This window comes from Octopus bimaculoides, chromosome Z (assembly GCF_046866305.1).
Source record: "Octopus bimaculoides isolate indiv1 chromosome Z, ASM4686630v1, whole genome shotgun sequence".
Taxonomy (NCBI): Eukaryota; Metazoa; Mollusca; class Cephalopoda; order Octopoda; family Octopodidae; genus Octopus; species Octopus bimaculoides.
In genome coordinates this window covers 3,494,614-3,519,663 of record NC_142944.1, presented here as the reverse complement: position 1 = coordinate 3,519,663, position 25,050 = coordinate 3,494,614, and the positions used below count along the sequence as shown (strand labels likewise).

The 25,050-nt window shown below is 37.2% G+C and overlaps 1 long non-coding RNA gene across 2 annotated transcripts in view; it reads right to left on the bottom strand.

The window, feature by feature from the left end:
* LOC128249637 (uncharacterized) overlaps positions 1–25,050 on the bottom strand; it is a 115,124-nt gene that overhangs the window by 67,815 nt on the left and 22,259 nt on the right. Inside the window, exon 2 of one of the 2 annotated variants that reach the window (XR_016244807.1) lies at positions 10,526–10,616. The exons of the other annotated variant lie outside the window; for it this stretch is intronic. This is a non-coding gene — a long non-coding RNA (uncharacterized LOC128249637). The remainder of the gene's footprint in view (positions 1–10,525; positions 10,617–25,050) is intronic. 2 annotated transcript variants of the gene reach the window in all.

Sequence of the window (25,050 nt, the reverse complement as noted above, 5' to 3'; positions counted from 1 at the left end):
AATGTTACTATCATCTCGGAGCTTTCTGCTAACATAGCCATGCATGGTCTTCTGCATATATTCGCTCATCCTTTCACCTACTGATATGTCGTGGTAAAGTCGTGCAACGTCTTTGGGCATGTATATAAGGCTATCACAACCTTATTCTGCACAAGGGGCTCTGCACAAGGGGTTCTGCACAAGGAGCTGTTTTCCAAGTTTCATGATGGCATTAGCTTCATTTATGCAAACTTGGTCAAGGAGAGCACTTCGACACTTGATGCTTAAAAGATGTTGCCGAAGGGATATGATATGACATTCAAAGACAGTTTGGATCGACATTAAACCTTTGCTCCCACCCCACACTGTTTTCGTTTTAGGTAGAGGCGGTCTACGTTAGTGTCGATGTGGAAATTATGTGTGCTGGTTAGTAGCTTCCGGGTTTTCACATGTATGTATGCATTTATTATGTATGTGTGTATCTATGTATGCATGAACATCTAAGTCTCACTACTCCTCTTGTAAACGTCTAATAAATACGTACTGTACAAAAAGTATTCAGTAATTCTTCAGATTAATGTTCACAGTTCACGTCTTTGTTTTTATAATAATTTCACATAGAAACAAACAATATGTATATATATATATATATATAGTGTAGTATATTGCCACTTAAGTGTGGCTGACCCCTAGGGTTGGATGTTACTGTTGCTTTTAGCCCCAGGAGGACATCTCCTCCAGCTGGCTTATCGACACACTACTGTGTCCTGTTTGCCAAGGGAAGTTATCCCTCCCATCATGATCTGTAGCACGAACGGACCCGGGTTTCAGGGTTTGGCAAACAGGACACAGTAGTGTGTCGATAAGCCAGCTGGAGGAGATGTCCTCCTGGGGCTAAAAGCAACAGTAACATCCACCCCTAGGGGTCAGCCACACTTAAGTGGCAATATACTACACTTTATCGTGCAGTCACTGTTAATACTTCATTTAGAGAATTAACATTGCTTGTTTTCACTTTTTCGATATCAGTGAAGAATTTCACTGGAAAAGTATATATAAGATTGCCAAGAATTTATCTCTCTCATCAAAGATCAGTGGCTATCGGACGCTGACGAAGGGAAATAACCCTGAAACCCGGGTCCGTTCGTGCTACAGATCATGATGGGAGGGATAACTTCCCTTGGCAAACAGGACACAGTAGTGTGTCGATAAGCCAGCTGGAGGAGATGTCCTCCTGGGGCTAAAAGCAACAGTAACATCCACCCCTAGGGGTCAGCCACACTTAAGTGGCAATATACTACACTTTATCGTGCAGTTACTGTTAATACTTCATTTAGAGAATTAATATATATATATATATATATATATATATATATATATATATATATAAAACTTACTTGCAAATGGACGCGTAGCATTTGATAATATAATAATATAAATGGTATGTGACCATATGCATATATACATACGTATATATATATATATATATACATTATTTACATTATCTACATTTGACGGATATTCGTCCTCATCTTTTTGTTGTTAACACAACGTTTCGGCTGATATACCCTCCAGCCTTCGTCACATATGCTAGGACACAACAACCTCCTAAGCAGACCGAGTGCAGATATGAATAGCATATGGGAACCGGTATTGAGGAAGGATAGAAAAATAATAGATTTATAAGCCTTAAAATTCACCCCATAATTGGCCACGGGCATATGGCGTAGTGGTTAAGAGCGCGGGCTACTAACCCCAAAGTTCCGAGTTCGATTCACGGCAGAGATCTGATTAATAATAATAATAATAATAATAATATAATAATAATAATAATAGTAACATCGATAGGAATGAGAACCCAGGTTCGAAATTTCCCCAAGACACCTGACGAAGGCTGGAGGGTATATCAGCCGAAACGTTGTGTTAACAACAAACAAGATGAGGACGAATATCCGTCAAATGTAGATAATGTAAATAATGTAAATAATTCCTCATCTCTTAAATATAGAACTGTAATATATATATATATATATATTTATATATTTATATATATATATTTATGTATGTATTTATCTATGTGTGTCCTTGTATCTGTGTTTGTACACTCACCACCGCTTGGTAACCGGTGTTGGTGTGTTTACGTCCCCGTAATTTAGCAGTTCGACAAAAGAGACCAATGGAAAAGGTACTAGGCTTTAAAAGAAAATATAAAGGAAGTCCCTGGGGTTGATTTGTTCGGCTAAAACCCTTCCAGGCCGTGCTCCAGCATGGCTGCAGTTGAATAACTGAAACAAAAGATAAAAGATATATATGGAGGGACGGTCATTTTTTTTCTTACCAAATGAACACACTCGTTTATTGTTTTTCTTTTATCTTATTTTCTAAAGTCAATATACGGTGAATACTTATGTTTACAAATTTTCACACGTCACCGTCTCTTAAAATACGCAGTATACACATGTTCACACACACACGCACACACACACACACACATTTACACACACACACACACACACACACACACACACACACACACACACACACACACACACACACACACATGGTTTGATCGACAAATTGATGCATATAATACATACACGCATACATTCACACGTACGTACATACATACGTGTCTGTGCTTGTATATGAATGCTTAGGCAAATGTACGTACTCGAAACGTGTGAGTATGTATGTGTGTATGTGAGCATGCTCTTGTGTGTATAGATAATCGCTTATGTATCATACATTGTTCTGTATATTTTGAATAAAAAAATAAATATTGTGGACAATAAGTAATAATGATTTTGTGGTTAGTGTCACACACAATTACTTACTACTGGATACCTTGTAGGTAAACCACAAACAGCGCACCTGTTTATCGATTAGTTTCAACAGGATATAAACATTAAAAATCAGTGGTCCTTGAATATACACAAAGAACAGTTTTACTTCAAAAAAAAAAAGTGTTAATTATTTGTCTAATCAGACTTTAAAGCAATCAGAACTGTATAATTATAGACAAAAGTCTCCTTTCAAAACTGTTTGCAGTTTAAAAAGAAATAACAGCAATAATTCCAATAAAATTAATTCACTGGAATTTAGAGCAAAGAACTGAAAAAGCATTTCTTTCTTTCTGTCTTTCATTGAGTCCTGTTTGTCATGCCAATGGCACACAATATGGTCCACTTTAGTAAGTATACTTTTGCCTAAATATGTCAGTTGCTCTCACCAAACGGGTTTAAAGACAACTCCACTCACATAACCTTTCTTTTCTATACTTTTCAAAAGTTTCATTCAAACGATATTATTATTATTAGAGTTATACCTCTTGCACGTTGTTATTTTCCCTGTATTTTATACACCCCTAGAAGTAGATTTTTACCAACTATTTGCATGTACAACCTCAATTAATCAAAGTTTTTCAACTTACCGCATTACATTTATGAGACCCTACAGTAGTTTGTGTTCGGTGCGTGGAACGGTCCCCCGAGATGTTTTATCTCTGTCATATTATTTGATAAAATTGAAAAAGAAAACATTCCATATAACCTTGACATAATAAAAGTACGTACTCTAAAATAGATCGCATTAAAACATTTCCCAGCGGTGATTTCTACTGGAAATTCTCCAAAGTCATTTTGAATTGCCTCTCCTCGAAGTCATTCTCAAGAATGGTTATTCAGTTGTCGGATTATGGTTCACAGAGGAGTTTTCATGAGACTGAAACGTGTCATCGTACGTACCTTAAGTTAGACACTCCTTACGGCAAGTCTTCATTCCATTTTTTTATCAAGTTCTTCAGAGTTCTTATCCTTGCATTCCTAATTGTCATTAAGCGATTTTTTACTTGTTACTAGGTAGCAATTCAACTGATTAAACCAATCTATCTACCTATCTATCTATCTATCTATCTATCTATCTATCTATCTATCTATCTATCTATCTATCTATCTGTCTGTCTGTCTGTCTGTCTGTCTGTCTGTCTGTCTGTCTGTCTGTCTGTCTATCTATCTATCTATCTATCTATCTATCTATCTATCTATCTATCTATCTATCTAACTAGCTAGCTAGCTAGCTATCTGCTTGTCTCTTTGTCTTTCAGTCTATGAAAATTGACCAATGTGAATCATGTAGACGGCAGAATACCAGGTACAAACCCTAACCCTAATCGTAACCCCAAATCTGTTGTCCTGGATGTACTATGGTTTTGTCTAGACGAGAACCAGACTGTTCACTCCGACATTGGTAACTATTATGAGACAGAGTGTTATAATCTGGATATGCGATAACCCATCCACTTTTTAATCTATTACTGTATCTATTTTGTTGTTACTAATGTTTAACCCCAGGTCAGCACTAAGTAAATTTATGATCAAACACATTTCGGAACTCAACGTTTCATCCTTCTTACGGACATTGAATATGTCGGATTACATTATGCAAAATACTTTTCGCTTTGCAAGATGGAAGAAGGATTGTTGAAAGGTTAAGTGTAATTTATTACATGTTAAACGATGACATAGTTTAATCCCAACCAAGTCTGTCCTGATCAAGCAGACCCATGGCCAACAGTATCCTTATCTTGACCAATCCGTCGTTTTAGCGGCGTGTGGGTCTTCATTAACCAATGCATCCATGTTTTTTTTTTCTCATGGGGGCAGAGTGTGACTTGTGGGAGATTTTGCTGCTTTTTCTAGTAGGCGAAGTGACAATATGAAACCTGGCTAAAGATGAAGCAGGTGAGATAAACTTAGAAAGAAACCGCTGTTCTACAATTAACATCTCAACACAATGTCTGGAACAACAGGTTTTAATGGTGCTGTAGCTAATTCTGTGTAATACCCCTACTGTTGGCACACGGTATATGTGAATGGTTTAAGTATGTGAATTTAGCTGCTGTTTCTATGAAGACGAGAGACCACAGAGAGTTTTTCTCAGTGTACAAGTAAGTGTTGTCATAGTGTGACACTGCTTGAGTTTTTGTTGGGTTTCAGAATCTTGAAGACATTTTTTTTTTTACCAAACTTCCAGATTCTCTTAATTTGAAACTGTTTGTACGTGCTGTAGCAGCTTTTGTAGTTTCTGTTCAACCATCGGCGAATACTGAAGGAGTAAGATCTCTGATCAAAAGCATTCCATCGAAGATCATCTGGGAGAATGGACAGCTGTATTATTTAATGCATTCTACAATACGGTGTAGTTTGAGGAAGAATTGGCTTCTATTTTAGCCTGTCAAGCAGGCACGTAGAAGTGGTTCGTAGTAAGAGTAGTTAGAGAGGTTGTTGAGATCAGGGACTTCTTTGGTCCTTTGCTGTTTTAACTATATGCATTTGGTATTTTCTAGCTCAGTGATTTTTGAGATTTTGAACTTCTACATTACTGTTTGGAGGTCTGACTGTAAGGCAGGATCAAAATCATCGTCGCAGTGGAATTAGATTTGCATTATTGGCTTATTTGTGTGGTTCTTTGACGGTCAGTTTTTGAGAAATGTGTGAAACGTGCGTTTACTTGTTGGTGTGTGGGCATATGATATGATGTTCTTGTCACGTTATGTGCGGTGTGTCCAATGGTGATAATGAGGAAGATGACATTGATGACGATGATGCGGAGGAAGAGGAAGATAATGATGATGATGAGGAAGAGGAGGAGGAAGAGGAGGTGAAGGAAGACGATGATGAGGATGCCTACATTGTATTTTACAGTTATTTTGTGATACATATGTTTGCAATTTATTTATATTTATTATTATCTGTGATTTATTACTATTAATTTCAACATTTTTATTTGTTGCGGTTGTTTCGTCCCACGAAGCTCCTATCGAATAGACCTATAATTAAATTGCAGTTGCGAAGACTGCATTTATCTTTTCGGGTTCACATGATCGAACGCACCCTTCTTTTCTAATACGTTAGAGTTGGATTTGAAAAAGACTGCCAAGCATGTCACGCGACCTTGAATTCACCCTGTGTGTATGCTTGCGTGTGTTATTTCTTTACTACCCACAAGGGGCTACACACAGAGGGGACAAACAAAGACAGACAAACGGATTAAGTCGATTATATCGACCCCAGTGCGTAACTGGTACTTATTTAATCGACCCCGAAAGGATGAAAGGCAAAGTCGACCTCGGCGGAATTTGAACTCAGAACGTAACGGCAGACGAAATACCGCTAAGCATTTCGCCCGGCGTGCTAACGTTTCTGCCAGCTCACCGCGTGTACGTGAGTGTATGTGGGCTTGTGTGCGCACGCGTATGTGTGTGTGTGTTTGGTGTTGGTGTATTGCCTTTGAGATTGTTCCTAGCTTTCATGATATCGGACGGACATTTCAGCTGCTAATCTAGACATGCATTTTCTTTTTTTATATTGGTTTCGGAAATATGGTTTTTGTTTGGTTGTGTCTTTAATTACGTTGCTGAACGTATTTCCTGCTGTATCTACGTTTGGAATTCTGCTGTTGTAAAACTCTGCTGACCTTGATTCAGTTTCCTGATGGAATTGGTTTGACTGAGTTCCTTGAAGTTTATGAATATTTTTGATTTGTTTATTGCTGTATTGATGATAGATGAGTCGTTAGAAAAGAGTTGTGTGACTGCCATATGACTGAGAGAGCGAGGACTGTGGGAGCAGAAGGTGGTCTTCAGAGAACAATTATTGTAGTTAACTGGGAGAGATGCGTCCGCGTGCGTATACGTGTGAAAGTATGTAGGCGCGCGTGCATGTATACCACACACACACACACACATATCATTCTTATTTTTATTCTTTTATTTGTTTCAGCCATTTGACTGCGGCCATGCTGGAGCACCGCCTTTAGTCGAGCAAATCGAACCCAGGACTTCTTTGTAAGCCTAGTACTTATTCTACTTTGCCGAACTGCTAGGTTACGAGGGCGTAAACACAGCATCGGCTGTCAAGTGATGTTGGGGAACAAACACACACACACATATATACGACAGGCTTCTTTCAGTTTCCGTCTACCAGATCCACTCACAAGGCTTTGGTCGGCCCGAGGCTATAGCAGAAGATAGTTGCCCAAGGTGCAATTAGGATGTCATGAAAAGGGAGTTGTTTACTGCTGTGTTCCATGGTGAATTGTATGTTGCTATTAATGTTGTTAAGCATTATTTTGAAATCGAGGAGTTTTCCCATGGTATCTTTCCAAAGTATAAAGCAATCGTCCAAATACCTTCTCCAGTTATCCTTTAAATAGCAATGAAAAGAGGTGCCATATTTTTGTAGTGATGATTGATATATTTTAAGCTCTAGGTAGCCCATTACAAGGTTCGCAATCACTGGAGCAGCTCGGGTTCCCATTGCAATTCCACATTTTCGTCGATAGTAAACTGTATCGAACATGAAATAGTTGTTCAGTAGGTTGAATTTGAGTGCTGCGATTATGAATCTGTGGTTGATGCGTCCTGGGATCTCTTCTGGGTATTTTTCTAGCCAGAAGGTGATCGCTTCTATACCATAATCGTGTAGGATATTGTACAAATTCACCACATCGAATGATACTAACAAGGTTCCTTCATTTATTGTCTTCGGGAGGTGGTTAAGCATGTCTAAGTCATCCCTGATGAAGCGTTTCACATATTTTAGAAACGGTTTGAGCAAGATGTCGAGGAAGTTGCTCAAACGGTGGGTTTCACAAGCAGGGCCAGCAATGATGGGTCTCAGTTTGAGGTCAGTGGGGGGAAGAATATTAAAGCATAGGCTTGGCGAAGTGGGTGTAAAGTGTGTCTGTGGTAGTATGTTTGTGGGGAAGTGACTGTGTAGCGGGCTAGATTATGGTTGTACTGAGGGTTGTTATATTGTCTATGGTTGATGTGGTTAGGGTTAAATTTATTTTTAATATTGAAATGTGGGTGGAGGGAGAAGTTATGTTGTCTAGTTAGGTTGTGTCTAGTTGAATGATTGAAGTAACCATGTTGAGGGTTAAGTCTCGGAGGTAAATTCTTCCATTTATTGTGAGATGATGATGGTGGATTGGTAGGTATTGGTTCCCAATATATATATATACACGATGGACTTCTTTCAGTTTCCATCTATCAAATCTACTAAAAGCTTTGATCGGCACGGGGCTATATAAAAGATACCTGCCCAAGGTGTCATGCAGTGGGTCTGAACCCGTAACCATGTGATTGGGAAGCAAGCTTTTTACCACACAGCTGTATGTGTGTGTGTATATGTATATGTGTGTGTGTATATGTATATATGTGTGTGTATATGTATATGTGTGTGTGTGTGTGTGTATAATAAATATATATTTATATATATAGAGAGAGACAGAGAGACAGAGAGACAGAGAGACAGACAAACAGATAGACAGATAGGTATACAGACAGAATGTAAAGGTGCAGAGATTTTCGTAGCAAAAAGTATTTATGATGACAAAGAAACATGCGGCGAATAAGAGGAACGACAAAGAAAAGTGAACTGACGTTTTCTCGATATGAACCGAAAGAAGTGTGTTACAAAAAAAAAAAAATGCAAAATGCCCCACAACGCATATTATATTTCAAAAACAAAAAGAAATATGTAAACAAAGTACGAATATATCCTTTTCTCGATTAGTCCGTATGTGGCCACATCAACTTTATCCTGTTTTCCTGGATTTGCTATACAACAAAGTAGTTGGGATTGGAGCAGGATATTTGTATTATGAAACAATACGCCACCGTGTCCCGTTAAAACAAAAAGACACCGTGTTGTTCCCTGGTTAATACAAATATGCTCAACATAAAAAACACAGAGAGAGAATGTAGAACAATCCAGAAAAGAAGTGAAACACTATGCTTTGCAAACGTCAAAACCAAATGCAATTTAACAGACTGAGATAGAATATGTCACAATTGGGCTCCTGGAACAAATTGCTATGTTTATCTTGTTACACTATGATTTTTTTCCAGGTGTAGAAATATATACATTTTTGTAAGCTTGGTGGAACTAGAAACACATACCTTCAAAAGTTTAATACAATTTGTCTTTTTGCTTAGTTTCTTTTATAAAATATGGAATAGGTAAATGCATAAAGCTTACGATTGTAAAACTCAGTCATAAAGCAAATATTCCAGCAATTTATAAAACTTTGGTCGGAATATAATTGAATTCTGGAATAAATAATTATTTGATTTTTCCTATTTCTCTTGTTAATATCCATTTATTGTTTAGAATAATAATTCTAACATTTGTTTTCCAATTCTCTTAAAGCATGTTTTCAAAAATCATATTAGTCAACTTTTCGTACAGGTTCAAGCCTAACATTAATATGTGACAAGGATTATTTGTGCAATTTACAAGTATGAATGAAATACACAACAAGGAAGACGAAGAGAAATAGAAATTCTTTTCGCTTATCATATTTACATGAGCATTTCACCATATGCAATATATTTGCAATAAGAAACCAACAGGTGAAGTGTTTGCTTAGTTGAGACTTTCTCAAAGAAGGTACCTGAAAATACGTCAACGCCTGCAAAACTTGACAAAATTGATAATCTACAAAGCAGCTCGATTGGAATCGCTAACAACTGCCTGTGTAGTATATTCCATCGAATGCGTGACTTGTAAACAGGATTTACATAGTTTTACATAATGCATGTATGTAACTATCGCTCGTTAGTTACATACATTTACATACACGCATTAAAGAGCGCATGAACATAAAAGCTTTAGCTATACAGTGACATGACAGGCCAGAATAAGAAAATTATAGTTTCTATCAAGTATTTCGATAGAAACATCAGTAACTTGTGCATTAAATAATTTATCATCATAAGGCACTCACAAATCAACAACCATTAAAAGCTTCTTCGCTATGAAAAATTGATTGTCTGATTTGGACGTCATAATTGTATGATTTGAATTTCATAAGTTCTCACGTGTCATGGCGGTTTTTCTGTTGTTTACTATTAACGTTTCATTCTGAACTTTTTTCTGTTCACGATTCTTGCTTATTAAAAATCGCAGCATTGAATAAATCGATATTACCTTTATTCTGTTTTGTTAAGTCGATTTCACTACATTTTGATAAACTCTTAGATCTTACTTCAGTGAAGAAAAGAAGAATCCGTTTAGAGTGATGATTCAAATGGTTCTTTGAGTAAAACTGAGTAAAACTGAGTCAAATCTCTTTATTTCTTTTTCTTAAAAATATAAATAGTAGGTGAAGAATTAATTTTAGTGAAGGCGAAGACGGCGAGCTGGCGGAATGGTTAGCACGCCTGGTAAAGTGCTTAGCGACATTTGGTCCGGCCTTACGTTTAGAGTTCAAATTCCACCGAGGTCAACTTTGCCTTTCATACTTTCGAAGACGATAAAATACAAGTTGAGCACTGTGATCGATGTAATCGACTTACATCGCCCCCAACCCCACGAAATTTTTGGTCTGGTGCCAAAATTTAAAACCAATATTAGTAAAGTGTTATTCCGACCTAATTATCATTTGATGCAAAACAAAATATTTTTCAATGGAGACTGTTTTTCTGGATGCAATATTTCTAAATATATTTTTACAGCTAAATATATGAACTACTTTCACTCACCTTAGATGTATTTTATTTTATATTTAGAACACCAAAATACTTCGTCAGGCATCTACAGTCTGGTCAATGATAATCTCTGGCGTTGTATCTGCTATATAAGTAAAGAAGAATTCTTACCAACTAAGAAGAATATACTTTACCGAGAACATTTAATAAGACTGAAACATGTGTTACATTCACCAGCTGGTTTTAAATATAAGATCCATTCTCATGCTGGACTTTTTTCATATTTTTCAAAAATTTTAATTTATCTCCCTTGCTTGTGATTTTTAAGCACTACTAAAGTTTTGTTTACTAATTGAACGGTAATCTTAGCTAATCGAAGTTTTACCAATCAAAATATTCCAAAACATTGAAGGCGGCGAGCTGGCAGAATTGTTAAAATGCTGCGCAAAATGCTTCAACTTACCCTGAAATTGTACCAACGATTTAACACCGTGTGCCAACAGTAAGGGGGTATTACACAGAATTAGCTACAGCATCTACACCGAGAAAAACTTTCTGTGGTCTCTCGTCTTCATAGAAACAGCAGTTAAATTCACATACTTAGACCATTCACATACACCGTGTGCCAACAGTAAGGGGTATTACACAGAATTAGCTACAGCACCATTAAAATCTGTTGTTCCAGACATTGTATTGAGATGTTAATGGTAAATTGTAGAACAGCGGTTTCTTTCTAAGTTTATCTCACCTGCTTCATCTTTAGCCAGGTTCCAAATCTCCCACAAGTCACACTGACCCCATGAGAAAAAAACTATGGATGCATTGGTTAATGAAGACCCACATGCCCCTAAAATGACGGATTGGTCAAGATAAGGATACTTTTGGCCATGGGTCTGCTTGATCAGGACAGACTTGGTTGGGATTAAACTATGTTTTCGTTTAACATGTAATAAATTACACTTAATCTTTCAACAGTATTCCTTCGACTTACCCTGAAATTGTACCAACATTTAAAACTAATGTATTTTAACTTTGCCTTTCATCCTTTCGCGGTCGATAAAATAGAGCCCCTGTTAAGCATTGTGGCCGATGTAATCGACAAGGCTCCTCGGAATTGTTGACCTTGTGACAAAATCAGAAACCATTATTAATTAATTGATGTAAGAGGGATTTAACTAAATTCTGCAAGTTGTTTGAGAGAAAGTGTTGTTGTTTGGAAAAAAACGGAAGGCCAAATTCATAGCAAGGTCAGACTTACATTCACTTCTTGCCAATTAGAGGTTTCTCCGTTGAAGATATAATACTTTACTTTCACCTATCAGAGACAAATGAATCGCAATGTAGAAAAAACATGGAGATATACAAGAAATGTATGTCCAGTTTGACTAGTACTTGGGGTTTGTGTTTCTTGTTGTGGACGAAAGATTTAAGAAATGACCCTTAGTGAGGGTGAAATGTAAGTCAAAGAATATAGTAAGACAGAATAACACTCGATAATATGTTCCTCTTTTACGCTGTTACACCTATAAATGTTTATTAGCTCAGACCCTTTATATCTCTCTGTAATCCGGAATTTGGCGTATACTGATAAGACCATGTTTCGCTAAGGAGGTTTAACAACACTGATTTGTTATTATAGCTAGAATTATTAACGTACTTATCGAAAGTCAACCTTACTTCCAACTCGATGCTCACATTCAATTATTGATGTTTCTGTTCAGTAATCAAAGTATCACATAACGAAAATATTAGGCAATGAAAGTATTTCGTAATTTTATATATCGCCAATATTTTACTGCCGAACATAGAATTTTTTTCTCTTTTTTATCTAGAACTAAATGTTCAAATTTTGCCAGTTCATTACCGAGTACAGATATTTATAAATCCTCGTGGCTATAGTTTATGATGATGTGAATATGGATGTAGAATTGATTATAGAAAGTGTGAGAAAACCTTTGACTTAGATTTTCACCAAAAGTAAGAGATGTTCTGACCATAATTCATATAATTACGTGTGACCTATGAAATATTTTAAGGTCTTGTGTATATACATGTGTATTATAGTATTCTTAGGGATGAACACGCATATTTGAAGCTAAATTAAAAGTTCAAAAGGTTGTGAAACGATCATTACTTACACCCCTCATGGACTCTTCCGTAGACTCTGAGCATAAATTCAGAGTAAAGCATTATTGTTTATCTGGTTCCCAGAACTTATTCCATCATGGAAATACACAATAGCACCAAAACTAGATTATTCTGCATCTCTTGCAATACACAAATACACCCACATCACCAACTTCACCAAATACAATAACTACGTCAGGGTAGTCAAGGGGGATGACATCTGGGGTGGAATGACCAGGTGTAGGGGTTTAGTGTAGACCCACCTAGACATGAAGGGGAAAAAAACGATATTTGTCGGTAGAATTGAAGTGGAGGTGGAACAAGGTCAATCAGTTCCGGAGCAGAAACCATTGTGGGAGCAGTAAAGAAAACATCTGCAGATCAGAGGTGGAAGCATGTTGAGCGTCTTAAAACATGTAAGCATAAATTGAATGATGTTGTCATAGATATACAGGGTGTTCATAAATTACTTTTACAATAAATAAAATGAAAAATAAGGATAATTCAGCAGAATTTATTGGAAGACATTGGCAAACAAAAAAATTTTATGAGAAATATCAAAACACTTCTGCGCAAGTTCTATTGGTTGCAAAGAAGTTGATAGATGGATCTCAACTTAAATAGATTCAATAATGAATACTGAAAGTTGTAATGATAATTTATGAACATTCTGTACATAAAAATGAGTGGTCACTACCAAAAACCTGTTTGATCACAAGTTAGCTTGATGAGAAATGACATAAAACACTAAAACAACAGCAACCTCATTGATACTGCAATACGGATATTCAATCAAATAATGTGGCCCCAAAGGAATCATTGCATTCAGCAATAATGTTAATTACTCATATCAAGTCTGCTTAATTGAAAAATTACAGTTTTAAAGACTAACAAAAAAACCCTCAAATGAAGAAGTATTACGCAGGTTCAAATCCTGCTCAACTACGATGACAATTGACAAACTTTAAACATAACGAATTAAGTAATAAGTACATATATAAAGTAAAAATATTTGTCACGTGCCAGATTCTTTTATTTTTCGTTTATTTTTGTTATCGTATGCTTCGGATTACTTGTTTCCTCTACTCACATCCGTAATTAGTTCCTAGAGTTATGGATTAGAAAAAAAAAAAAGAATGACAGTTTCAGTATCTTTCTCCATCTTAGACCAAATCCTAACCCTAACCGTTCTAAGAACCATAGAGGTTTCACGAGTCGCTTAATGCACGTTGGGTCAAAAGAAAAAGAAAAACCTTAGTCAAATAATAATCCACAATCTGAAAGGCTGGAATGACGCATTAGAAAGGTATTGAATAAATGGTCCTTCGAATGTAATAAGGAGGGATTGTCACGGATGAAGCAGATTCAGTCGACGTTCTGATAGATCAGAGCGCATCTGGTAGTTAAAAACCTACATCAAATATAACTAAGCATCACTCATATGCTAACATAAACAAATCACATACACAAAACAGAGACAAGATAATATACACAACATTTATTGTAGATTCACATTGAAGTCATAAAAGACCCTCCCCCCCAGCAAAACTATGCATAATTATTCTTAGAACTTCAGCAAGAATCAAATTTGGCTGATGTAAAGAAACAGCTACTGAGGATACATAATTTCCAATCATGAAGTGTATCAATTTTTACTGAGTTCAGTGTTTCCAAAATAAACAACAGTAAACTACAAACAGTACAGTTCTCAACAAGAAACATGGAGACTACATACAGAAAAAAAAAATACTAAAGTAAAGATTACTTGGACATTGGAGAACAAGTTGTTGCTGCAGCAAACTGCAACCTTCTTTCGTCCTTTCTGTTATTTGCAAAGCAGACATATATCCAACATTCGAGAGAATTATTAAAATACAATTTTAAAACAATTGTTTTTCCTCTGGGCCCGGATACATACAAACAAGAACACAACATCGAAAACCTCGTACTACAGTAGGATGTAAACTATCATTAACAAGCGCAGATGGGTGGACAGCTATTGCAAACAGACCAAATCTATTTTGAGTATATTTTCTGTAGTCACCGTCAAATCCTGCGAAGAGTCGTTCTGTTGTATCTTTGTATCAGCATAGGAAGCTTGCTTAATTTATCTCAGACCGCTAGCTCTTGCCTGCACTGGTTGTTTGTAATTCGAATGACCAAGGTTCTTAGGCCGAAATGTTCGTAGACAGATGTTTGAAAGGTTACAGAAGAGCAGAATTTCGGGGAATGAAAGGGAGAGAGAGAGAAAGAGAGAGAGGGGGAGAGAGAGAAAGAGAGAGAGAGAGAGAGAGAAAGAGAGAGAGAGAGAGAGAAAGAGAGAGAGAGAGAGGGAGAGAGTGTGTGTGTGAGCGAGAAAGTATGAAAGAGAGAGTATGAGAGAGAGAGGAGGTAAAAAGAGTAATGGATGTGAGTTAGTTAAAAAAACTAATTTTAAAGAAAGGAAGAATAAGTGGATACGAAAAATATATTAAAAACGAATTGGCATCAGCAGATGTGTGTGTGTGTGTGTGTGCGTGCGTGCGTGCGTGCGTGCCTGCGTGTGTATGCGTGCATGTGTATGTGTGTGTGCGCATGTGTGTGATAAATTAATGTGTGAGGTGGAAGAGAAGAAAAGGGGGTGATTATTATATGAGAAATTGAGTTTAGGACAAGCTGTCAGGATTGAGAATGAGAGAGAAGTTGAGCAAATTGTTTTAAGTCGGCTTAGATAAGGTTCGTCATTAAGATCTGGTAATTTATCCTCATTAGACAAGTAAAGAGGAAATGAATTGAAATGATGCCAAAGGAGAATTGTGTGGTGTGGAAAAAGGAAGCAGAAAATAAGAAAACATCTATACCTGTCTCTTGCTCATAAACAAAGATCAGATTTTCCTCTAAACATGTAAATTCATTTTTTTAGATTAATTAATTTCTTCCAGTTATCTCCCCTTTTGTTTCAGAGCGGCGAACAATCTAACAGTAACTTCAAGGTTCTTCTTTTGTTATTAATAAACTGAGAATTCATTTGTTTTGTATACTATTTAAAATACACCACGTTTTAAATTATTTATCTAAATTCCTGCTACTTGTCCACTGGGGTTATTTCTCATGGTTCATTTTATTATTTCATGTTTATGCAAATTATACTGGTCAAATCATATATATATATCACTGTTTTAAAACGCAAAATCTTTTCGGCTGGTGATTTGGCCAAAGTATAATAAACTTCACTATGCTGATGAAGACCAACGAATCAGAAACATGTCCGCAGTTGTCTCCTTGCCAGAAAACAAAGATTAATTTTCCACATGAAAATATGTTTAGTTTGTGGCATTAATTGTTAATTTCCTGAATTTATCTCCCCTTTTATTTGAGAGTCGCTAAGATTTGCTGCTGAGTTTCTGTTTCATTCTTCAAGTAAGAAAGAAATCTCAGTTAAACGAGAATTTTTTGCTCATGTCATTCAGTTCATCAGCTCTTTAATTTGCATATCTTTGAAGTCATGTCATTGGCCCACTTGAGCCAATGAGATTTCTTCAAACTGACTTCACTTTTTAACAATAAATAAAGTATATATCAAAAAATCAATTTGCTTTCCTTCTTCATGAATGAAGTCTTGTTGCATCCAAGATGAAATCGAAAATTTACGGATGAATATAGTGACGCAGTAGAGAATTATTCCTCACATCATACCTGTTGCTTTATAAGGAAAAGATTCATTGCGTAGTCTAACTCTAGTAACTCTTGTTTGGCAAGAAATATACAATAGTCTTCGATCAGGGCCAAGCAACACACCGCAGAAACACACGCATACACGCATAAAAACAAAGTATGAAAACCTCGTATAATAAACAAGATACAGCCATTATCTTCTTTTTCAATTCAAGTTCACTTTTTTTTTTTTCATAAAATAAAACCAACACCCAAAGCAGAAAATTTCACAAAATAAGAAAAATCACAAAAATCTAAGTAGATAAAATACCCGTCATAAAAATAACACAGACTCTCTGAATAGCAGCAAAGCAACACATTAACCCCCTAAAAGCATTTTTATGGAATTTAAAAACATCACCACACGTGCTATGTACATCTATGTCATATGAAACAAAGTTATACTCCCAGTAGATGTCCCTTATTTTGTGATAAACAGGTCAAAATATATACATTCATTTTAATGCAGAGCGTTGATAACTAAAGCGGCAATAAAAGTCATATGAAACAGGAAGCGCCATCACACACACAGACATACACACACACACACAGACACAGACACACAGACACACACACACACACAGCCACACACACACACACACACACACACACACACACACACACACACACACACAAAATGGTTTACTCTCAAATTCGTTTCTCCTAGTGCTTAAACAATCTTCTCCGCCCACGTTTTCTTGCACACATCGATTTCATTACCCTAATTTCGTGAAGGTTATTGTAATTTCTCATCACCAATAACAAATTAGTTCACGGTAATTCCAATAACAAATTAGTTCACGGTAATTTGTTGTGAATGACCATTTCTAATGAAGGCTACATTGTGATTTTAACTGCATAGCGTCAAATGTTTTTCAACTAGAGCTGACTTTATTTACACTCGTTACTGCTATGTGATGATGGCGTGATTGAAAAAGTTTGAAAACTGATGGAAATGTTTTAGCTGAAGACACTTTACAGGTACTCTTGTTGGAAGTGCTTTTGTGTGCACAGACGCGCGCTAGCACACAGACACACACAGATTGACACACATACGCACATACACACACACACACACACACACACACACACACACACACACACACACACACACACACACACACACATATATATATATATATATATATATATATATATATATACGCACACACACACACATATGAGTGGCTGTGTGAATACGAAGGAGTGTCTGGGCTATGTGGTAAGTAGCTTGTTTACCAACCACATGATCCGGGTTCAGTCTCACTGCGTGGCTCTTTGGACAGGTGACTTCTACTATAGCCTCGGGCCGCCTAAAGCCTTGTGAGTGGGTCTGGTAGACGGAAACTGAAAGAAGCTCGTCGTATATATATATATATATATATATATATATATATATATTTGTTCCACTAAATGCGGTGCTCCAGCATGGCCACAGTCAAACGACTGAAACAAGTAAAACAATAAAAGGATCTATATACTTTTATTTCGTTTTTGGATTTAGTTTGCAAAATTCTTTATGTGAGTTCGTGTGTTGAAGCATATTCTGTTGTGTCTGGGGAGAGTCATTCTCTTTTGGTGCCTTATTATTTAACACACTCACCGGTAAAATTACCACTTATTTCTTTTTTGTTTTACTAAAATTTTCGTTGCATCTTACAACCTTTTCAATAATCGTTACGAACTTATGTAAAGAATCTTGCAAACCCAGTCCAAAAACAAAATATATATATATGGACATATATGTATATATATATATATATATGCCTCAACCACCATCACTACCACCATCACGTGTAAAAACTCTGCTGCTACACCAGTCTTGCCTGCCACCGTCACCAGTGAAACAACAACAGCAACAACAAGGACACAAATGTCCTTGCTAACAAAACCACTGTCCTCACCACTGATACCACCACTACCGCCACCACCACCACAACAAACACGAACTTTGCCGAGGCTCTGAAGCCCAGAAAAAGAATTTTGAATATATCGAAAGAGAAATTACTCGCATGCAAAAGCATGCTAAGTAAAAAGGACGTTACAGTCCATCTGCAAACATCTGCGGACTTTAAAATAAACATAGATAAAAAAACTATCATCTACAGAACCATTAATTTAAAGACAAAGACACTGGAAAAATTCACTCAAGAAAAGGTTGAGAGATGCCTAAAGCCGCTATGGTCTTATAAAACTTACATAACGAGAGGAATGAAGTTCGCAACAATAGAGGTAAGACTCGGGGGCGAGCAGCGAGCCAAGGATCTCTCCACAAAGTCATTACAACATGAGAACCTGCTCATGATCCCTACGTACCTTGGTCGTAGGGTTACGAAAATAAAGATTTCGAATGTGCCTCCTGAAATTGAGGAAGAATGGCTCGTATCTGCCATATGTCTCGGCATAGAGGAGGAAATAAACATTTTAGAAGCATCTGCCGTGTACAATGAAAACTGGATTGGCCAGGAATTTCAACTCCTGGTACAAGTTGATCCAGCAAACTACGAGAAAATTCCACATAGAATCCAATTAACTGAGGATTCAAGTTTCCATGTTTCCGTCGAAGGCAGAAGGCCAGTTTGCTACGTTTGTAGTAGCAAAACTCACCTTCGAAACACATGCCCAGTAGCACAGGAGCAAAGGCAACAACAACGTCAACAATACCAAGAAAGACAACAACAACAACAACAACAACAACAACCACAAGAAAACCAAAAGCACAAGAAAAAAACAGCATTACTGCCTACACCACCATATGCACAACTGGTCAAGCAGCTGTACAACGAAATGGAGAATCGTCAGCAGCCAGCAACCCAGCCGAACCAAGCAACAACACCACCAGTACCACCAAGAACAGAATCAGCACCATCACCACCACCAACAACAACAACAACAACCCCACAAGAAGAAGGGAACACGAAAAAGACTCCCACCCCACCCCCAAAAACCCAAACACCAAATCCCAACTGTCACGAAACAGCACCAACACCACCAACAACAAAATCAACCCACACAAAAATAGACCCCAACCCCGACATGTCGTCAGATGAAGATGACACAGAGGATTGGCAAGTGGCCACGGGGGGAAGAAGAAAAAGAGGAAAAAAAAGAACGGAAAAAAAAAAAATTTTAAAACGACACTCTCATGTGTCTATTCTCTGCTGAGGTTACCATGGTCTTTTCCGTAGGCTTTTCTCTCCATGGATAAACCTAATGTTACCCCATTTTACACAATTGACATTTTCTGTGATATACGATACCCCATTTTTTTTTTTGCCCCTACCGATCCCTTTTGATCGGATTTTTTTTTTGCCCCTACCGATCCCTTTTGATCGGATTTTTTTTCTTTTCTTAAAGAAAAGCTCTACAGTTGTATTTGTTCCCTTTGTGTGCAGCCCTGTGTGGCTAATAAAAGAAAGTTATCTATCTGTGTGTGTGTGTCTCTGTATATCTATCTATCTATCTATCTATCTATCTATCTATCTATCTATCTATCTATCTATCTACCTACCTGTCTGTCTATCTATCTGTCTATCTATCTATCTATCTATCTATCTATCTATCTATCTATCTATCTATCTATCTATCTATCTATCTATCTACCTACCTGTCTATCTATCTATCTATCTATCTATCTATCTATCTATCTATCTATCTATCTATCTATCTATCTATCTGTCTGTCTGTCTGTCTGTCTATCTATCTGTCAATCTATCTGTTTGTCGGTTCGTCCGTCCGTCTGCCTCTCTGTACATACATACATACATTCATATATAAAGACATACATACACACAAACAGGCACATGCAAGCAAGCACACATATTGCTTGACAATATATGGTTGTGTGTAAGTTTACATACACACAACCACGCACTCCTATACACGAAGCATTTAACAACCGGAGCTAAAATCTTTCAGTATGTTATATAATACGCTGGTGGCTTTGTTGACCAATCGATATCAGCTGCTATGTCGTCGGTCATATCCTGTGTTTATGTTCCAGCCACTTAATTGTCAATGATCTAATGATCCACCTAACAACTAGTTTTTCTTCTTACCGCTGGATGTCATAATTAACAAATGTAACCGTAACAATACTGTACAATTGATAAATAGTTTAGTTGGCTTCGAGGTCGAAGTTCCATTCTACCTGTAGTAAATTACAATCAACAGACAGATGCTCTACTAAAATGCGATTCACTACCAAAGTACACATAAACAGCAGCAGTTAGTGTTTTTCACTTAAACATGCACATTTACTATACATATATATATATATATATATATATATATATATATATATATATATATATAATATATAAATATATAATTTAGAGAAAAAAACCACAATTCTTGAATTCATCCATGAAAATCCACAGTCACATGTAGAAAAATTTAATAAGTAAATACACTAAAAAGACCTATAATAAAAATGCAAATATTTATTACTTTGCATTTTTATTATAGGTCTTTTTAGTGTATTTACTTATTAAATTTTTCTACATGTGACTGTGGATTTTCATGGATGAATTCAAGAATTGTGGTTTTTTTCTCTAAATTATATATTTATATAATATATATTGTGAAATAGATATTTTAATTTTAATTTCGATAAATTAAATTAAATTGAATTTTTCCCTGTAAATTTGGATTTTTATCCCTAATATTATTATCATAATTATTATTATATATATATATATTGTTGTGTCTGGGGAGAGTCATTCTCTTTTAGTACCTTATTATTTAACACACTCACCGGTAAAATTTCCTCTCGTTTCTTTATTTTTCTAAAATTTTCGTTGCGTCTTGCAACCTTTTCACTAGTCGTTGACATTTCAATAATCAATCACTATTGAAAAGGTTACAAGACGCAACGAAAAGTTTAGAAAAAAAGGAGGAAATAAGTGGAAACTTTACCAGTGAGTGTGTTAAATTATGAGGCACTAAAAAGAACGACTCTCTCCAGACACAACAGAATATGCTTCAACACACAAACTCACATAAAGAATCTTGCAAACCAAATAAAAAACGAAGTGTATATATATATATATATATGTATATGTGTATATACATATATTTATATATACATATATATGCGCGCGTGTGTGTATGTGAGTAGATGTACAACATAAATGTATACATCTACTCACAGGGACTGCAATCGCCCAAAACACCGACTCAAGAATTCCTTAGACTGGACTTCAGTTTCGGCTGTTTCTGTAGCCTCTTCAGTAAGGACCGCTTGTTCAGCAGATTCCGGGCTAATCCCCTGTCAGCATATATGTATTTACCATAAAAGTTTATGGATGATTATACCCATTAGCGATCCGCTAAATCATCCATAAATTTTTATGGTAAATACATACATGCTGACAGGAGATTAGCCCGGAATCTGCCGAACGAGCAGTCCTTACTGAAGAGGCTATAGCTGAAACTGAATGTTCGGTCTAAGAAATTCTTGAGTCGGTGTTTTGGGCAATTGTAGCACCTATGAACATATATGTATACATTCATATGCTTTTCCTACAACATTAGAGTATTTTAGCTCTTATTTGTAGCAATATAGGTATTTTGGCACCCTTAGTCGCGTTTAGTGACGATTATACTTTTCCTTTACGGTATCACTTTGCGCATGACTGTTTATATTAATCTATCTATCTATCTATCTATCTATCTATCTATCTATCTATCTATCTATCTATCTATCTATCTATCTATAGTAAATAAAAAACGAAGAACAAACAAAAACAAACTCAACAACATGTGGACTTGGTACATGTAAAGTATCAGCAGACGGTCAGGGAAGAAAAGAAAGATGGGTTAACGTTTCGAGCAAAGCTCTTCTTCAGAAACAGTGGAAAGTCCAATAGAAAAGGAAGACGGAGGAAAAAAAATCGCCAACGATTCACATGTGGTTTGCACGCCAACAGCTGGCAGCACACGGTTGCTTGCGCTGCGAGAGCTAGCAATGTTTACTTCGCAAGTTGCTAAATTTGTGTTTTTGTCATCACGTGTATGCTGTAGTCAGCGATTTTTGTCATGGACCGGAAGTTGCAACAAAGAGCCAACGTGGAATTTTGCGATAAACTTGGAAAGTCTGCTACAGAGATATTGAGCCTGCTTCGGCAAGCTTACAATGACGAGGCAGTGGGTAGTACGCAATGTTTCGAGTTGCATGGGCGCTTCAAAAGTGGAAGAACGTCCCTGGAAGACGATAAGCGATCTGGAAGACCTGCCATGAGAATCACTCCTGGAAATGTGGAGAAAATTCGTCAGCTTGTGCATGAGGATCGTCGGAGGATAATCAATGACGTTTTGAAGCGTTTGAGGAAGGACGTTCGGTGAAAGCGACCAGATCTGTTGAGCATGATGGTCCTCGATTTGCTTACAGAAAATTAGTTCCAGCGCGCGAGCGTGTGTGTTTGTCTCCCACTACCGCTTGACAACGGGTGTTTGCTTACTTACGTCTCCTGTAACCTAGCGGATCAGCCAAAGAGTACGACAAAGCATTGCGATCTATTTATTCGACGCAGTAAACCACGCTCATGACACTGACTGCATTTCAGTTGCGTTCTGTTCTCTCACCACTCTCACCCTCTGCATCCTTTACTGTCTTCAATCCAATACTGTCATCGCTCACCTCTCCCTCTCTCACAATTCCCCTCCTTTAAGCGCGCCTGCAAGCTTCGAGGTATTCTTGACAATTCTTTAACACTTCATTGCATCCCTTGTTCCTTTTCGTCCTCCCGTTGCTCCCATCCCCATTTTCCCACTTGTACTTTCCTTGCTAACACCAATACTCTCACCTGACCAACCACCACATTTTGCACGTCAGGGACTCTTTCAGCTGTTCATCGACCAACCGGATTATATGCTCTCCAGTGTTCCCTTTGCGATTCGATCTCCATCGGATAAACCGGCCATCGATTGTCTGATAGATCCGCAGACCTCTTCGGAGACTTCCAGTTGAATGTAACTCGACATTACCGCTCCACCGACCATACCACCCAATACTTCTCATTTTCCGCGGTTTCTCCTCCAACACCAAAACTCCACCTTTGACACCCGTAAGGAAGAATAGTTCATCTTTCTAAACCTTAAACGTTCTTCAATTTAAATTTCTACGCTTACTTTCTGTAACCTGCACTTCCATCCGGCTGTCGGTTCTAGAGTTACACACCTGTGCCTCTTTGTATTTCTCTCTATCCTTCTCCCTTGCAATACCCCCTCCGTATAAAACATCCCCACCCTCCCACAATGCATCCTTTTACTCATATCAGTAAATACACACGCAAACACACTTTTCCTTTCGACCAGTCCTTACCCCGCACCATTCACTTATGCACGTATACGTCCTCTCACGAAAGTTTTTACGTCACTCATTAGGGAACTTTTATACGTTGACGATTGCGATCTTGTCAGTCATTCTGAAACAGGTCTGCAATCTCTTGTATCTGCATTTGACTCAGCTTGTGATGATTTTGGCTTGACGATCAACATGAAAAAGACAGTTGTAATGCATCAACCTGTTTGTGGTGCTGTTTGTAACCCACTAAAATTTTGTTAAGAGTAAGCTACTTGAGGTTGTTGATTCGTTCGTCTACCTTGGAAGCTCTGTACAAAATGATGGAAATCTGGATATACAGAAAGACATCTACGAATTCAAAGGGCAGCAAAAGCATTTGGTGGCTTGGAGTCACGCGTTTGGCGCCAGCGACATACACAAAATTGGCTCTTTACAAATCATTTGCCTCACCATCCCTGTTGTATTCTTCTGAAACATGGACATGTTATGAAAGACATTTTATATTCCACCAAAAATGCCTTCATCGCATTTTAGACATTAAATGGAGATCTTTTACTCCAAACACAGATGTCCTTGCATCTGCAGGCATCACCCCAATTAAAGCTATGATTTTGAGAAACCAAATGAGATGGTGTGGCCATATTGTTCGAATGGCAGATGAACGCACTCCCAAACACCTGTTTTATAGTGAGCTTGCAGAGGGGAAGTACTATCGGTGTAAACCTAAAAAAGGTTTAAGGACAGCATAAAGACTAATATGAAGTCACTTGGAATGGATCCAGAGGACATAGAAACCCTTGCTTCTGATCGAGACGGATGGCGAACAAAAATGTGCAGTGGCGGGAAAACGTTTGAAGAGGTCAGGATAACGCATTCGAGACTCAAGAGAGATTTAAGGAAGAATGTTACGATCGAGAAGGTGAATGACAATGATCCCTTTTTAGGTGCACAGTTTGTGACAGACCATGCCTTTCTTTTGCTGGGCTCAAATCTCATTTGCGAACTCATGGAAAACGAACTTCTACCAACTGTTCTGCCAGAAGGTTTGCAAATCTAACGGAGGCCTCATAAGACATTGTAATATACACAAAAATCAGAACTTATCTGCAGCTCTTCGTAGTCCAAATCGGATATGCAATCTATGTGGGTGTCTTTCCTAAACATTCTCTGGTTTAAAAAGCCACATCAGATGGTATGACGGTTCTACAGGAGGTGGTCAAACTCTGCATAAGGAGTCGACTACGTATATATATATATATATATATATATATGTGTGTGTGTGTGTGTGTGTGTGTGTGTGTGTGTGTGTGTGTGTGTGTGTAACTGTCGACAGTTCAATTATAAATGAATAAAAAATGCACTAAGTACAGGACATCACCAACGAGTGTAAAAATACGTAAATACCAAAAGGAGATAACTCGCCCATCAGTTGTCGACTGTTTACTACTACTCA